The 15275-nt window shown below is 34.7% G+C and overlaps 1 non-coding gene across 1 annotated transcript; it reads left to right on the top strand.

Moving 5' to 3' along the window:
• The first annotated feature begins 2937 nt into the window (after positions 1-2937).
• TRNAL-UAG (transfer RNA leucine (anticodon UAG)) lies at positions 2938-3017 on the top strand. Its single transcript has one exon. It is a non-coding gene; the product is annotated as a tRNA-Leu (tRNA).
• Positions 3018-15275: the final 12258 nt, after the last annotated feature.

Genomic DNA, 15275 nt, shown 5'->3' with positions numbered 1-15275 from the left:
TTTTGACTTTTTTCTTTGCCTTTGACCCTAGGCTTTGCCCTAGGGGTTTGTACTCACAATTTGAGCTTTGCCTTTCAGGTTCAAGCAATAAGTCCTAATGGATGATGTGATCTCTTTGCTTGAGATACAATTTGCTTTGTTTAACTAATGTTGATTGTGTTGTAGGTCTTTTGGTGGTGGACTCACTTGAATGAGTGCCTTTTATGACTTGCATGTTGTGTATATTGGAAACCACTGGTGTTTGTCTGTTTGGGTTGTCTGAATGTGAATATTGACTTGTTTGATTTTCTTACAGGTACTTTAGTAGCTTTAACTCATTACTTGAGTTGCTTTTCTTTGCTTGTGGTTGGCATACCACTTAGGTAATTTCTTTAACTCCATGTAGTCTGGAAGCCCTGTCGTTTATGTTTGGCAGGCATTTGGCTGAAGTCCTCCTTAAGAGGCAATGTCTATAATTGTTTATATTTGTGCCATGTACTTCAAGTCCTCCTAAGTGAAGAGGCAATTGGCAGATAGAAGGGATGTGCAATCTATCCCCTGCTATTCAGTTGAGTCTTTCACCTTGCTCGCACTATGTGCTGATGCATTTGAATAAACACCCAAAATCTTGTATATAGAGTCAGTCATTGTGGAATAGAGTTCCTCATTCTGGACTCCCATACCTTCTTTGATTAAAGCTCACCCAGGCCGGGTTAAGAGCTATGAGGTCTAACCCTCATCTCCCATTTCATCTGCTCACCCTGACGGTCAATGTCAGAGGTTAAGAGCCTAACCACCCATAACAGTATCGACTTGTTTGTCGAGGTCGATATGACCCCTTGACTAAAGCCCAGCCTTGTATGAGCCTCTTGGTTGTGTATAGCGTGTGATAATTGATTGCTTGTTTGCTTATTTGTGCATCATTCATATGTTTGCTTTGCATTTGTTATTTGTTTTGTCTGAGGAGTCAGGTGTAAGACCATTGATTGGCTATCTGTTTCCTGTTCCTTTTGGGGAGCTGGATATAAGACCATTGATTGGCACTCCATTTCCTATATCGTTTTGTTTGAGGAGTCAGGTGTAAGACCATTGATTGGCTATCTGTTTCCTGTATTTGTTTTGTTCTGTGGAGTCAGGTGTAAGACCATTGATTGGCTATCTGTTTCCTATTTTGTTTCTTTTGTGGAGTTAGATGTAAGACCATTGATTGGCTATCTGTTTCCCATGTTGCTTTGTGGAGTTGGACGTAAGACCATTTATTGGCACTCCGTTTCCTATCTTGTTTCGGAGTTGGATGTAAGACCATTTATTGGCAATCCATTTCCAGTTTGTTGTTCCTTTGAGCTTGCTTATTTGTCTTGCTTATTGCTTTGTGTTGCCTAATTCCAAAGGAAATTCCTTGAATCATTTCTATGATTTTGAGAAAGCAATCCTGCCTGTGGCTTTGTCCCTTAACCCTCACCCTCTTTTGTGCTTAACTTTGAACCTTGTTTTCATCTTTAACCCAAACCAGAAAACTTTTGTGCAAACATTTCCACTTGTTTTCAAAACAAGAAACCTAGGCCTTAGGCCTTTGATTTTCAAACTTCATTTTCATAATACTTCTTCGAAATTGAACTTTAATGTCAACTTTGACTTGTTTTTGTGAATACTTCTAATTGATTAATTTCACTCACTCAATTGCTTTTGTGGCCCTTGTCCACTTCTTAATCAAGTTTTCATACATTAGCCATAGATCTGAATTATCTTAGTGGTTGGTGTAAATCTCACCGCATCCTTAGTGATTGAATTGTAAGACTTCCATGCTTATTATAGGGTTAACCCCTCACTAGCGTGTTGAAGCTGTTCTCACATGGTGGATTGTTGGTTCAGGTTGAGTTTTCTCCCGCTGATAATGAAAGACCTTAAGGCTTTTGTTTAAAATCAATCCACTCACTTTTTGGAAATCTTTTAGCCGAACTACGGCGTTTTGATCCTTATCTTTCATGAAAAGGTACATAGGCAATAGGTTCATCCATTCAAACACAAAAATTATAAACTTGTACATTCTTCTCTCATCCCTTCAATCAATGTTTGCACAAAAATATTTCATAAACAAATAATTTTACAACAAGTTGTGAAAAGAGGTTCCCTAGGAGTACCTAGGATGTTGTGGGTGCCTAACACCTTCCCACAACATAATTACCCCCTTACCCAGATCTCTGACCTTTTACTAGTTTTCTTTGCGTAAAACTTCTTAGGCTTTTGTTCGCTTTCTAGCCATTCCTTTGGATAAATAGAAGTGCGGTGGCGACTCTATCTTTAAATGCTTTGCTTTTGATTTAGTCAATAAATCATAAAGTGACGAATACACCGCTACATAGGTATTCAATGAGTCATGTGGATGGACATGAGCGGCCTGGAAAGATTTTTCTCATCCTACATATGCATGAGTAATATCTACATACTCCTTAATTAAGTTTGATTTTAAAATGCATTATCATGCTGAAATAAATGAATATGCGATATTGAGCTTATTTGTTAATACTAAGTACACTCGGGCATCAAGAAACATAATATTGAATTATACAGGGGAGGTAAGAATTATGTCTTGTGTTAGGTATACATATAAAGGCAAAACAATAATTATACATATGATCATTATCGTATAAAGGTTATATGAGATCACATGAAATTATCGTTATTTGGAAAGCAATGATGTATGGCTAGACACCCTCTCTCTATTTATAATATTAAGTAAATTATTTAGCATTATTGTCAATGTTACGAGAACGTAAAAGGTCGCACACGTAAGGATAAATAAACGAGAGATAAAATAAATTAATAAGATACATTTATGATTTTGTGGTACATTGTTACGATACACTAATGTTAATTAGGAAAATACGGCCCACGGGAAGCTAGCATAGGGTGAGTATTGTATACGTGTTTAAATTTAATAAACAATAACAACATTGAGACAGTTTGGCCGAGTGGTCTAAGGCGCTAGATTTAGGCTCTGGTCCAAAAGGGCGTGGGTTCAAATCCCACAGCTGTCAACTTTTTCTTGTTTCTGTCATTTCGTTCCAAATTATCAGTTCACCCAAAATTTACATAAAAATGTATGATTTACTGTATTAAATAGACTAGGTTGGGAAAATTTTCTTAATATTGATTCACTTTAGTTATAAATAAAAATTTGGTTCACCAAACAATTTATTTGGGTCGATATGATTTTATAAAACTATACCGGTTCAATTTGTTTCTTTTGAATCCTTCTTATGTTATAATAATTCGATTCAATTCAAAATTTTGACATAATTAACTATGAACAATCTTAGTTGTGGTCATTACTGTCCTGGTACTCGATCTCATAAGATGATTTTCACACACGTTTGTTGCTTGGACTTCTAAAAAATGAAGAAGTTGTCTAAAAATATTCAATAATCAGTGATGGACTTCCTTATATCTTAGCTAATGGCCCAATCCTAAATACAAAAAGTCTTGATTCTCACAACTACTTCCAAGTTAGCAGTTGTTGGTTGGTTCGGGAATTGACTGAGTTGTTGGACTCTGTATGAAAGGTCTAGATAGTCTTGTGTTAGTGAGGTAAATAAGTTATTTCACCAAATTTCTATAAGGTGTGAGATTAGTCCAAATTGATCCATAAACTAAAGGTGTAAGACTCATAGGCCAACATATTTATGATTAATGTATTTAAAACTTGTATCAAGCTGATTATTTATAATAAAAATACATTTTTATTATGTTTATTTTCAAAGTAATTAGTTTTTTATGGTATTTAATTTGTTTCATGGAACATTAAGTGTGACTTAAATGTGAGACATCATTAAATATAAAGATATCACTCTAAAAGTATCTATATGTAAGTCTTACTATCGAATATAGCAACGCCGATGCATAGAGAATGTTATAAGTAATATTTATATTGGAATGACCCGCGATAAGAATACTACATAGTTTGTTATGTAAGTCTCATAAGTTATTTTTATAATCACAGTGGTGTATGCTACCATTTGACCGGAAACCATTCAGTTCATACAAAAGGACATTGAGGAGTTAATCATTTTAGTAGCGTCAAACATTATTTGTCATAAGACGATTATAAAGTCAGTTAACTAGGTATTCAATGAGTCATGTGGATGGACATGAGCGGCCTGGAAGGATTTTTCTCATCCTACATATGCATGAGGAATATCTACATACTCCTTAATTAAGTTTGATTTTAAAATGCATTATCATGCTGAAATAAATGAATATGCGATATTGAGCTTATTTGTTAATACTAAGTACACTCGGGCATCAAGAAACATAATATTGAATTATACAGGGGAGGTAAGAATTATGTCTTGTGTTAGGTATACATATAAGGGCAAAACAATAATTATACATATGATCATTATCATATAAAGGTTATATGAGATCACATGAAATTATCGTTAATTGGAAAGCAATGATGTCTGGCTAGACACCCTCTCTCTATTTATAATATTAAGTAAATTATTTAACATTATTGTCAATGTTACGAGAACGTAAAAGGTCACACACGTAAGGATAAATAAACGAGAGATAAAATAAATTAATAAGATACATTTATGATTTTGTGGTACATTGTTACGATACACTAATGTTAATTAGGAAAATACGGCCCACGGGAAGCTAGCATAGGGTGAGAATTGTATACGTGTTTAAATTTAATAAACAATAACAACATTGAGACAGTTTGGCCGAGTGGTCTAAGGCGCTAGATTTAGGCTCTAGTCCGAAAGGGCGTGGGTTCAAATCCCACAGGTTATCTTTTTCTTGTTTCTGTCATTTCGTTCCAAATTATCAGTTCACCCAAAATTTACATAAAAATGTATGACTTAACTGTTTGATTTACTCTATTATATAGACTAGGTTGGGAAAATTTTCTTAATATTGATTCACTTTAGTTATAAATAAAAATTTGGTTCACCAAACAATTTATTTGGGTCGATATGATTTTATAAAACTATATCGGTTCAATTTGTTTCTTTTGAATCCTTCTTATGCTATAATAATTCGATTCAATTCAAAATTTTGACATAATTAACTATGAACGATCTTAGTTGTGGTCATTACCGTCCTGGTACTCGATCTCATAAGATGATTTTCACACACGTTTGTTGCTTGGACTTCTAAAAAATGAAGGAGTTGTCTAAAAATATTCAAAAATCAGTGATGGACTTCCTTATATCTTAGCTAATGGCCCAATCATAAATACAAAAAGTCTTGATTCTCACAACTACTTCCAAGTTAGCAGTTGTTGGTTGGTTCGGGAATTGACTGAGTTGTTGGACTGTGTATGAAAGGTCTAGATAGTCTTATGTTAGTGAGGTAAATAAGTTATTCCACCAAATTTCTATAAGGTGTGAGATTAGTCCAAATTTATTCATAAACTATTGGTGTAAGACTCATAGGCCAACATATTTATGATTAATGTATTTAAAACTTGTATCAAGTTGATTATTTATAATAAAAATACATTTTTATTATGTTTATTTTCAAAGTAATTAGTTTTTTATAGTATTTAATTGGTTTCATGGAACATTAAGTGTGACTTAAATGTGAGACATCATTAAATATAAAGATATCACTCTGAAAGTATCTATATATAAGTCTTACTATCGAATATAGCAACGCCAATGCATAGAGAATGTTATACGTAATATTTATATTGGAATGACCCGCGATAAGAATACTACATAGTTTGTTATGTAAGTCTCATAAGTTATTTTTATAATCACAGTGGTGTATGCTACCATTTGACCGGAAACCATTAAGTCCATACTAAAGGACATTGAGGAGTTAATCATTTTAGTAGCGTCAAACATTGTTTGTCATAAGACGACTATAAAGTCAGTTAACTAGGGATTCAATGAGTCATGTGGATGGACATGAGCGGCCTGGAAGGATTTTTCTCATCCTACATATGCATGAGTAATATCTACATACTCCTTAATTAAGTTTGATTTTAAAATGCATTATCATGCTGAAATAAATGAATATGCGATATTGAGCTTAGTTGTTAATACTAAGTACACTCGGGCATCAAGAAACATAATATTGAATTATACAGGGGAGGTAAGAGTTATGTCTTGTGTTAGGTATACATATAAGGGCAAAACAATAATTATAGATATGATCATTATCATATAAAGGTTATATGAGATCACATGAAATTATCGTTAATTGGAAAGCAATGATGTCTGGCTAGACACCCTCTCTCTATTTATAATATTAAGTAAATTATTTAACATTATTGTCAATGTTACGAGAACGTAAAAGGTCGCACACGTAAGGATAAATAAACGAGAGATAAAATAAATTAATAAGATACATTTATGATTTTCAGACACGTTTGTTGCTTGGACTTCTAAAAAATGAAGGAGTTGTCTAAAAATATTCAATAATCAGTGATGGAGTTCTCTAATGAAGTGATGACGAATATCAATGTGCTTTGTCCTGCTGTGCTGAATAGGATTCTTAGAAATATTTATAGCACTCAGGTTGTCACAGTACAATATCATGACATCTTGTATAACATTGTATTCAGTCAACATTTGTTTCATCCAAACCAATTGAGAACAACTACTTCCCGCTGCTATGTATTCAGCTTCAGCAGTGGATAGGGACACACAATTTTGTTTCTTGTTAAACCATGATATCAAGTTATTCCCCAAGAAGAAAAATCCTCCTGATGTGCTTTTCCTATCATCAGCACTTCCAGCCTAGTCAGCATCACAGTATCCAGTCAGCATGGATCCAGAACCATGAGTATATAACCTTCCATAGTCACTGGTGCCATTGACATATTTTAATATCTTCTTCACTTGGTTTATGTGACTGACTTTTGGTTCATCCTGATATCTAGCACAAACACCTACAACAAAGGCAATGTCAGGTCTACTTGCTGTGAGATATAGCAGACTTCCTATCATGCTTCTGTATAAACTTTGATCTACACTAACACCATTTTCATCTTTGGAGACTTTCAAATGTGTAGGAGCAGGTGTCCTTTTATGACTTGCATTCTCCATGCCAAACTTCTTAACAATGTTCTTGGCATATTTGCTTTGAGATAGAAAGATAGAATCTTCCATCTGCTTGACTTGTAGCCCAAGGAAATAGGTCAGCTCTCCAACAAGGCTCATCTCAAACTCAGACTGCATTTGTCTAACCAAATGTTCAACCATCTGATCTGACATCCCACCAAACACAATATCATCTACATATATTTGTGACACCATGAGTTTCCCTCCTTAATTCTTCACAAATAGGGTCTTGTCAATACCTTCTTTCCTGTATCCATTGTTAGTGAGGAACACTCTGAGTCTCTCATACCAAGCCCTAGGAGCTTGTTTCAAACCATAGAGGGCTTTCTTCAATCTATACACATGTTTTGGAAGGTTTGGATCTATGAATCCTTTAGGTTGTTCAACATATAATTCCTCATTTAAGTAGCCATTCAAGAAGGAACTTTTTACATCCATTTGGAACAGTTTGAACTTCGGAATACATGCCACTCCAAGTAATAGCCTAATGGACTCAAGGCGAGCTACAGGAGCAAATGTTTCATCAAAATCCACTCCTTCAACTTGAGTATATCCTTGTGCTACTAATCTTGCTTTGTTCTTAGTAACCACCCCTTGTTCATCAGATTTATTCTTATGCACCCACTTTGTACCTATGACATTTATTCCTTCAGGTCTAGGAACCAGTTCCCATACTTCATTCCTCTTGAATTGACCTAACTCCTCCTGCATGGCATTGATCCAGAACTCGTTATTCAATGCTTCCTTTACATTCCTGGGCTCAATCTTGGACACAAAGCAGCCATGTGAGATCACTTCCCTTGATCTAGTTATGACCCCTTTATTTGGATCTCCTATAATGAGATCTTTGGGATGATCCTTCTGAATTCTGATGGAGGGTCCCTTGTTGATTTTGTCATCTTCAGGTTCAGCTTGGGGAGGTTCACTCTCCTTATTTTTGTCTAAGAAATCAGTTGGGGATCATCCAGAGATGTCTCAACATCGTCTGTGACATCTGTCTGTTGGTCATCAACCACAACATTAATAGATTCCATCATTACTTTAGTTCTGGAATTAAAGAGTCTATATGCTCTGATGTTTGTTGAGTAGCCCATAAATATTCCTTCATCCCTTTTGGGATCCATCTTCCTTCTTTGTTCACGATCAGTCAAGATATAGCATTTACTACCAAACACATGGAAGTATTTGACTATAGGTCTTCTCCCTTTCCAGACTTCATATAGAGTTGTAGGAGTCCCTTTCTTCAAGGTCACTCTGTTGTGAACATAGCAGGTTGTGTTCATGGCTTCAGCCCAAAATGGTAGGGCAATTTCTTAGCATGAATCATAGCTCTGGATGATTCTTGAAGGGTTCTATTTTTCCTTTCCACCACACCATTTTGCTGGGGAGTAATGGGAGATGAGAACTCATGATGAATTCCTTCTGAAGAACAGAATTCAGCAAACATGTTGTTCTCAAATTCCTTCCCATGATCACTTCTAATTTTGATAATTGGACTTTCCTTTTCTCTTTGAAGTTTTAGACAAAGCTCTTTGAAGACTTCAAAAACATCAGATTTTTCTCTTATAAAATTGATCCAGGTGTATCTGGAGAAGTCATCCACCACTACATGCGCATACTTCTTCCCACCAAGGCTTTCCACCTGCATGGGTCCCATCAAATCCATATGGAGGAGTTCCAATACTTTGGAAGTGGTGTCATGTCTAAGCTTCGGGTGTGACATCCTTGTCTGTTTTCTAACCTGACATTCCCCATAGACTTTTCCTTCATCAATTTTCAGGTTGGGAATTCCTCTAACAGCTTCAACAGATATAATCCTTTTCATACCTTTAAGATGCATATGGCCCAATCTTTAATGCCATATCTTCACTTCTTATTCTTTGGATAAAGTACACATTGAAGAATAACCAGTTTCTTGAGAGCTCCACATGTAGCAGTTGTCTTTAGACCTGACTTCTTTCATGATCACTTCATTTTCTTTGTTAGTAATCAGACATTCAGTTTTGGTGAAGTTTATAGTTAGACCTTGGTCACATAGTTGACTGATGCTTATTAGGTTTGCAGTCAGTCCTTTAACAAGTAGAACACTGTCAAGATTAGGAACTCCAGGGCAGTTGAGCTTACCAATTCCCTTAATTTCACCCTTTGCTCCATCACCAAAGGTTACATAACTGGTGGCATGAAGATGAAGGCCAGTTAGCAGGTTTTTGTTTCCAGTCATGTGTCTGGAGCACCCACTGTCAAAATACCAATCTTCTTTGGCTGAAACTCTGAAGGAAGTGTGAGCTATCAGACTTGTAACATCAGTCCTAGGAACCCATTGTTTTTTGTTGACAGGTATGTGATGTTTGGGTTTAGGTTGATGATGAGAGGGACTAGGATAGCCATACAACTTATAGCATAATGGTTTTATGTGGCCAAATTTTCCACAGTAGTGACATCTCCATCTTTGATTTTTCCCTTTCTGCTGTCTTCCTTTATGATGTTGTGACATATGATGTGAAATCTCTGGTTTGCTCCCAGTGTGACTTCACTTTGGTTTGAGCTTTGATTTGCTACCAGTGTGGTTGCACTCAGGTTTAGATTCATTGAACCCAATGCCAGACTTGTCTCCTGTTATTTGTATAGTCTGGAGAATTTTGTCTAATGTGTCAGATCCATTGTTCAGCATTGTTACATACTTGGTCATCTCATCTAGTTTAGAATTCAAGAATACTACTTCAGTCTTCAACTTGGAAATGGTTTCCAAATGTTCTGCCTTCTCATTCTCCAGTTGTGCTATCACTTTCTTCTGGCTTTCAACTTGTTGACACACTTCTGCACTTCTGTGACACAACTCTCTGTAGGTAGTGGCCAACTCTTCAAAGGTTACTTCATCATCACTTGAATCTTCATTGGAACCCTATCTTCCAGTCAAGGCAGTCACAAGATTTGCAGACTCTTCTGTTTCACTTTCATCAGACCAAGTGGCAGCAAGACTCCTCTTCTGTTTCTTGAGGTAGGTCCCACATTCAGTTCTAATGTGTCCATACCCATCACATTCATGACACTGAACTCCTTTTCCTTCTTTGGGATTTTCATCTGACCTTGTTCTTCTTCCAGCATTGTTGGATTTACTGATGTCAGATGCGATGTTCTTGACATTAGCCTTAGATCTTACATCCATCTTTTTCAGAAGTCTGTTGAACTGTCTTCCCAGCATTGCAACATCATTTTCCAGATCTTCATCAATATCTTGACCACTTTCCTCCTCTTCCTCCTCAGTGTTTGACATGAAGGCTATGCTTTTGACTTTCTTTTCAGATCCATCACACATTCCCATCTCAAATGCTTGAAGGGATCCAATTAGCTCATCAACTCTCATATTTGAAATGTCTTGAGACTCTTCTATGGCTGTGACTTTCATGGAAAATCTCTTAGGGAGTGACCTGAGTATTTCCCTCACTAATTTTTCATCTGACATCTTCTCACCTAGGGCTCCTGAGGCATTAGCAATTTTAAGGATATTCATATGAAATTCATGAATATTTTCATCTTCTTTCATCCTTAAATTTTCAAACTTCGTAGTGAGCAGCTGCAGTCTAGACATCTTCACTCTAGAGGTGCCTTCATGAGTGGTTTTGAGAATGTCCCAAGCATCTTTAGCCACTTCACAATTGTTTACCAATCTGAAGATATTCTTATCTACTCCATTGAATATAGCATTCAATGCTTTAGAGTTCCCAAGGGCTAAATCATCCTCCTCCTTGGTCCATTGTTCTTCAGCCTTCTTATCAGTAGTAGCTTCTCCATCCTTGGTAACTATTGGATGTTCCAATCCTGTTAACACAACCTTCCAAGCCTTATTATCCAGAGATTTTAGGAAGGCTACCATTCGAGGTTTCCAGTAATCATAGTTGGATCCATCCAAAATAGGTGGTCTGTGAACAGATCCTCCATCTCTCTCCATAGTACCAGAAAGTATCGTCCCTAGATCTCACCCAGAACCAGAGCAGGATGCCTGCTCTGATACCAATTGAAATTCTGGTATCAGATATGAGATGTCAAAGGTAATGTCACGACACTAATATCTGAACAATACAAACAGGATAAAAGATAAAGAACGGTAATGCAAGAGACACAAACAATTGTTAACCCAGTCCGGTGCAAACTCACCTACGTCTGGGGGCTACCAAGCCAGGAAGGAAATCCACTAAATAGAATCAGTTCAAAGACTCTCAGTAAACAACACAAGTTACAGTCTTTTTCACCTAATCTCTACCCGTGTGACTTCTATCTAAGAACTCTTAGATATGAGATCCCACTCACTCCCCCTCAATCACACCAGTGATATAAACAAGAATTACAATGAAAAGAAGACACTTTTCAAAGACACACACTTGATCTTACTTAACAGCTTCAATCAAGTAGACACACACTCATGCTTAAAAGCTTTGAGTGACAAATTACAACTCAAAAATCAGACCAATTCAATCATCTATGGATGAATTGAATGGCTTAAAATTCACACGACCACACAAGACTTAAACCCTTATTCTCTCTCAATATTTCGTTCGTTATTTCTTGTGTATCAAATCAGGTTTTCCATGTCCTTTTTATAGAAGCATTTGGCTGGGCTTGGACATCATAAAACCCTAAACTATTTTCCATTCATATCTTCTCATGACAGTTGATTAGATCTCTTTGGAAAATAAGTTAATCTCGTTGTAATTACTAATTGATAGCGTGTTTAATCATCTCATCAATCAAACATAGATTTGCATTAAAAACGCAATCACACAATACATAACATTCAGACTGAATGTTCTGTATACAGATGTCATGACATCGGGTCTGACATCCTGGTAAAATCCTGCATAATTACATTTTAAACATCCAGCAGGTACATGATATCTTATGTTAAGACAACACATGTGACATCTTGTGAACACTCTAGGTTCTACCAAAATTGCTGCCAACACAAGAACCAACACCAAAAATGTCCCAATTAATAAAAGGTCAGTCCCAATTAATATTAATTAAGTCAAGCTGAACTCAATATTTACTCTATTTATCCCAATTGACAAATTTTATAGCACATAGGAACTCAATTGATCTCAATTAATAGGAATTTGGGTATTTAAGGAAATACGGGGTATTACATTTATAATAAAAAAAAACTTTTTTAATTATGTTTATTTTCAAAGTAATAAATTTTTATAGTATTTAATCGGTTTAATGGAACAAAATGTGAGACATCATTAAATATAAAGATATCATTCTAAAAGTATCTACATGTAAGTCTTCCTATCAAATAGAGCAACACTAATGCATATAGAATATTATAAGTAATATTTATATTGGATTGACCCGCGATAATAATACTATATAGTTTGTTATGTAAGTGTCATAAGTTATTTTTATAATCATTATGGTGTATGCTACCATTTGACCGGAAACCATTAAGTCCGTACACGAGGACATTGAGGAGTTGATCATTTTAGTAGCGTCTAACATTGTTTGTAATAAGACAATTATAAAGCCAGTTAACTAGGTATTCAATGAGTCATGTGGATGGACATGAGCAACCTAGATGGATTTTTCTCATCCTACATATGCATGAGTAATATTTATATGTTCCTTAATTGAGTATGATTTTTAAATGCATGATCATGCTGAAATAAATGAATATGCGATATTGAGCTTATTTATTATTACTAAGTATACTCAACCATCAAGTAACATGATATTGAATTATACAAGGGTGGCAAGAATTATGTCTTGTGTTCAATATACATATAAGGCCAAAACAATAATTACACATTCGATCATTCTCATATAAAGGTTATATGAGATCACATGAAATTATCGTTAATTTGAAAGCAATGATGTGTGGCTAGACACTTTCTCTCTACTTATAATATTTAGCAAATTCTTTAATATTATTGTCGATGTCACGAGAACGTAAAAGGTCGCACACATAAGGATAAATAAACGAGAGATTAAATAAATTAATAAGATTCATTTATGATTTTGTGGTACATTCTTACGATACGCAAATGTTGATTATAAAAACACGGTTCACAGTAAGCTAGCATAGGGTGAGTATTGTATATGTATTTGAATTTAGTAAAATTAAACATCAAGACAATTTGGCTGAGTGGTCTAAGGCGCCATATTTAGGCTATGGTCGGAAAGGCATGGGTTTATAGTATTTAATTGGTTTAATGGAACATTAAGTGTGACTTAAATGTGAGATATCATTAAATATAAAGATATCATTCTAAAAGTATCTATATGTAAGTCTTCCTATCAAATAGAGCAACGCTAATGCATAGAGAATATTATAAGTAATATTTATATTGGATTGACCCGAGATAAGAATACTATATAGTTTGTTACGTAAGAGTCATAAGTTACTTTTATAATCATAGTGGTGTATGCTACCATTTGACCGAAAACCATTAAGTCCATACATGAGGACATTGAGGAGTTGATCATTTTAGTAGCGTCTAACATTGTTTGTAATAAGACGATTATAAAGCCAGTTAACTAGGAATGCTATGAGTCATGTGGATGGACATGAGCGGCCTAGATGAATTTTTCTCATCCTACATATGCATGAGTAATATTTATATGTTCCTTAATTGAGTGTGATTTTAAAATGTAATGATGTGTGGCTAGACACCTTCTCTCTATTTATAATATTAAGTAAATTGTTTAATATTATTGTCAATGTCACGAGAACGTAAAAGGTCGCACACGTAAGGATATATAAACGAGAGATTAAATAAATTAATAATATTCATTTATGATTTTGTGGTACATTTTTACGATAGACAAATGTTAATTACAAAAACACGGTTCACATTGTATATGTATTTGAATTTAATAAAATTAAACATCAAGACAATTTGGTTGAATGGTCTAAGGCGTCATATTTAGGCTTTGGTCGGAAAGGCATGGGTTTAAATCCCCCCAGCTGTCAACTTTTGCTTGTTTTTGTCATTTTCCATATCGAAAAACTATACCTTTAAAATTAAACTTAAGCTCATTTCAAATTATCAGTTCACCAAAAATATAAATTCAATTCTCAAAAAGTTAGTTCTCACTTTGAATTCTAAATCATGAACGACTTGAAACTTTGTTGGTTAGAGGGATATTGTACGGGTAGAGTAATATGAGCATGCTTGATTCTAATTATCGCTGTGATTGAGCTTCTTTTTGTATTTGAATTTTTTAAGCATCGATTCCACAAAACCAAAGACACTGTGATTCTTGAAGTGGTGTTGGAGGTGGAGGAAAAACTACTTAGATTATGTTATTCTTTTCATTTGAAATTATATGTTTATTGAGTTTTATATTGATTTTTTTAATCAAATGTCTTTCTTATGATGGCTTTTCATTATAATTTTGTTTTTTGTTTTTTTAAAGATAAGTATTAATTAAAATACATAATCTTCCTTTTGTTAATGGTTCTAAAGTCAATCTTAATCCCAATATTTAACAAATCAATAATTATGTTTGAAATACAATATTAAAATGTGGTTATTAAAAAATTAAAAATAGTTAAAACAATTTTATAAAAAAAACAGAAAAATGTATAACTTAACTATTTGATTTACTGTATTAAATAGGCTGGGTTGGGAAAAATTGCTTAATATTGGTTCACTTCAGTTCTAAATAAAAAATTGGTTCACCAAACCATTAATTTGGGTCTATATGATTTTTTAAAACTATAACAATTTAGTTAGGTTCTTTTGAATCCTTATTATGGTATAACTCGATTCAATTCAATTTTTTGACAAAATTTAACCATTAACAATCTTAGTTGTGGTCATGACCGACCTGGTACTCGATCTCATAAGATGATTTTCAAACAAGTTTGTTTTTTGGACTTCTAAAAAATGAAGGACTTGTCTAAAAATATGCAGCTATCAGTGATGGACTTCCTTAAATATGAGCAAATGGCCCAATCAGAGTTACAAAAAGTCTTGATTTCAAGGTGTGAAGATGATGGATAAAAGAATCCATTTTTTGGCATGTTTTGATGTACTATAAAATTCTCACAACTACTTCCAAATTAGTAGTTGTTGGTTGGCTTGGGAATTGACTAATTTGCTTCACTGTGTATGCGAGGTCTTGCTAGTCTTGTGTTAGTGAGGTAAATAAGTTATTCCACCAACTTTCTATAAGGTGTGAGATTAGTCAAAATTTATCCAGAAACTATTGGTCTAAGCC

This window comes from Lathyrus oleraceus, chromosome 3 (assembly GCF_024323335.1).
Source record: "Lathyrus oleraceus cultivar Zhongwan6 chromosome 3, CAAS_Psat_ZW6_1.0, whole genome shotgun sequence".
In the NCBI taxonomy this organism is placed as follows: Eukaryota; Viridiplantae; Streptophyta; class Magnoliopsida; order Fabales; family Fabaceae; genus Lathyrus; species Lathyrus oleraceus.
The sequence above is the reverse complement of the archived record's forward strand: the minus strand, read 5'-3'. Positions and strand labels throughout refer to the sequence as shown.